Raw genomic sequence first — 3,725 nt, 5'->3', positions numbered from 1 at the left:
TCATAAATATCATATCATATCATATTATTATATAATACTGGTTATTATATACAGAGTCTCTATAAAAAAAAAGGTGCTGATAAGATGTCATTTTCAGACAAGCTTTATAGAAGAGAATTGCCAGGTCTTTCTTTCATGATATCATTATTTCCAACTTTTTGAGAAAGCACCATACTACCTTCCACAGTGGTTGCACCATTTTACACTCCCACCAACAATGAATAAAAGTTCTAATTTCTCCATAACCTTACCAGCATTTGTTGTTTGCTGCTCTGTTGAATTTCGCTATTCTTCCTGTGGTGAGATATCTCATAGTTGTTTTAATTTGCATCTCTCTTAGAACTAGGGATTTTGAAGTGTCTGTTCATATCCTGTGTCCATTTTGCAATTGGGTTGTTTACCTTTATCTTGTTGTGGTGCCCTGTAGTATTCTAAGACTGTCATCTTTACAGAAAGAGCCCTGGTCAGCTGCTAATTTAAAGGCTAGTGGTTCAAACCCGCCAGTTGCTGCAGGTAAAAGATGAAGCAGTCTGCTTCTATAAGGAATTTTAGCCTTAGAAAAGCTATGGACCAATTTTAGTCTGTCCTACAGGGCCACTATGAGTTGTAATAGACTCAATGACAATGGGTTTGAGTAATCTTTATGGGAGCAGATCAGTAGGTCTTTCTTCCTAGATCTGCTAGGGTAGGTTTGAACCACTAACCTTTTTACAAGCCAACAAGTGCTTAACCATTGTGCTAGCAGCACTGCTCTTTCTGTGCGAACACAGAAAAGCAGTGTGTTTTTTCTGTGGTGTTGCTCTCTGTTCTATCTTTAAAAAATATCCCGGAGTCGCCGTTTTCTCTGTCTTTCTCATTTGCTCTTGCTCATGCCTCCCTGATCTTAACAATCCTTGGTCAGCTGTCTCCTTGAGCAAACACCACGTCTCCCATAAATTTCCAGAGTTCTGCTGGAGAGATAGCTGAAGTTGATGCGGAAATTGCTGAGCGAGGTGTGGCTGTCAACACCACGTTGGGCGATTTAGGAGTGGAAAAGACAAGAGAGAAGACGACCCAGTTTCTCTACCAAATATTAATTCAAAAAGGTCATTCACTGGTGGACCCTTACTACAGGGACGGCCTTCCTCCTCCAGAGGATGAAGAGAACAAAGAAGGGAGAGGAGATGATATCACCCTTTGGGACCAAGAATTCCTGAAAGTTGACCTTGAAAGACTTCTAAAATTTATTCTGGCTGCAAACGACTTACACATCAAAGGTTTGCTTGATGTTACGTGCAAGATGGTTGCAAATATGATCAAAGGAAAAGTTCCTGAGGAGATTTGCAAGACTTTCAGTCTTTAACAGGACTTTACTGTGCTCACTTCTGCAGCCTATATACTAACGAGTGGAACAATACAGAGAAGGTTAGCGTGGCCCCTGGGCAAGGATGGCACTCAAATTCGTGAAGCGTCCCATATTTTTTTAGTGACTTTACAGAAGAGGAGGAAGCCCAGAGGCATGACGTCAAGTGAAATGTGCCTGTACTGTGACACTAAGAATTATTCCAAATTGCCTTCACTATGAATTGAAGCTCAACATCAAGAAAACAAAGCGTCTCACCACTGGCAGCAGCATGATGGGTGGTGAAAAGAAAGAGATTGTTAACAGCTTTAGTTTGCTTGGCTCCACAATCAAAACTCTGGCACTAGCAGCCAAGAAATCAAGAGACGAATTGCATTGGGAAAGTCGCATGTCAGGGACCTCTCCAGAGTACTGAAGAGCAATGATGTCAGTCTGGAGACTAAGGTGTTCCTAATCCAGGCCATAGTCTTCACAATTACTTGCTATGCATCAGAGAGCTTGACAATGACTAGGGATGATAGAAATAGAATTGAAGCCTTTGAGCTGTGTTGCTGGAGAAGAGTTTTGAATATACGGTGGACTGCCAGGAAAACAAGTTAGAAAAATAAATCCCTACTCTGAACATTTCTCACTACCTACTTTTTGACTCATCTGCCTTATCTTTCTTTTAAAGACTTTATTGCCTGTAAGGAGCACTGACCACTCAGGGGTTACACTCCTCATTTATTTTTCTTGTTAGCTGTTGTCCAGTTAATTCTGGCTCAGGTAAACCAGTAAGACAGAGTAAAAATGTCTCATACTGTTGCATAGTCTACAATTTTATGAGATCACCAGATCTTTTCTCCTTAAAAGTATCTTGTGGACACAAATCACAATCCTTTCAATTTAAACTAAACACTCAACCATTGGGCGACCCACGTTCCTTCTTTCCTTATCATTTGTTGTTGTTTACCATCAAGTTGGAAGAACACATAGCAGACCTCCAGCAGGTTTTCAGAGGCAGGTTAATCACTAGGGAGGAAGTTGCCCATCTTTCTCTGAACAGCTGGTGGATTTGAACCAGATGCTTTAGGGATTTCCAGAGCTTCCTTCTTTATCACAGGCTACTGTAATAGTCTACCCCCGTCCCTCCCCTCTTTTTTAATAACTGTTTATATTCTCCCTTTGTTTAACATTCCCATTCCTCCTTCTTTGCCATCATTCCATGAGTTCTAAGCTTTACAGATGACAAGACCTTGATTGAGGAGAGTGAGAAAGACTTGAAATGCTTGCTGCAAAAGAGCAAAGACTACAGCCTTCAATACAATTATGTCTTAACATGAGGAAACAATATTCCTCACAATCGGCCCGTAGGTAACATCATGATGTTGTTGTAATATATAAATACTATATTCTTTACATTCCAGTCTCAGGGCCTTAGCCCTTTCTATATCTGGGCTTAAAATAGTATTCCTCCAAGTAACCATCAAGACTCACTCTTCAGTGTCATTTTCTGCTTAAATGTGCATTCCTCAGGAGAGGCACCCCTCCACCACCAACTTTTGCTATCACTCTGTTCTTTTTCTCTTCTTCTTAATATTTTGCCTGAACTGTATTTTTGTAACGTCTTTCTTTCTTTTTTTTTTTTTTTTAAATCTTTTTGTGTGAGTGTACCGTCAGATCAGAACTGACTGGTACAGGAGGAGATTGTCCCTCCTTCCCCGGCAGAGCATCTGGTGGATTCGAACCGTGCGCCTCTGGCATTGTAGTTGCAGCTCCTTAGCACTAGGCCACCAGAGTTCCCTTTCTTATTTCTATTGATAGTTATTGACATGTCAATTAAAACAAGTGTGAGGAGAACAGAATCCACTGAACCTGTGGATTCCCAGTTTCTAGAACAGAACGTGTTGCACTGGAAGCCCTCGGGCAATGTTTGTTGAATGAATGAATGGGTGACCTAAAGGCGGGAGAGCATAAACAGGCATCCACCCTTTGCCCCCGACTCCACATCCTTCCCTAAGGGGACCCAGCCTCCAGGGGGCAGGACAGGAATCTCCTTTAGTCCTCCAGACTAAAGGGGGAGTCAAGACTCCGGGCGACCAGCCGGGTGGAGGGACGGCTAGGCCTCCCTCTCTATGGTCCCCTCCCTCAGCCCCTCCGCCCCAGCGCCCAGCGTCGCTCTATGGTTCTTCCTGTCAGCAGTCGGGAGGGGGCGCTGTGCGCAGGCGCGAGGTGACGCCGCGGCGGGGCCGGAAGGAGCGCGGCGGCGGCTCCGGTGGCTGCAACGGCGAGCGGCCGCCGTATGTGAACGAGAGCCACGACAGCAGAGGCCGCCGAGTCCTCCCAGCCAGCCGGAGACAGCGGTGTCGCGTGTGAGCGGCGGGCGGCGCCGGCCTCCTCGGCC

This window comes from Elephantulus edwardii, unplaced genomic scaffold (genome assembly GCF_000299155.1).
Source record: "Elephantulus edwardii isolate Elephantulus edwardi_28Jun2011 unplaced genomic scaffold, EleEdw1.0 scaffold00080, whole genome shotgun sequence".
Lineage (NCBI taxonomy): Eukaryota > Metazoa > Chordata > Mammalia > Macroscelidea > Macroscelididae > Elephantulus > Elephantulus edwardii.
The sequence above is the reverse complement of the archived record's forward strand: the minus strand, read 5'-3'. Positions refer to the sequence as shown.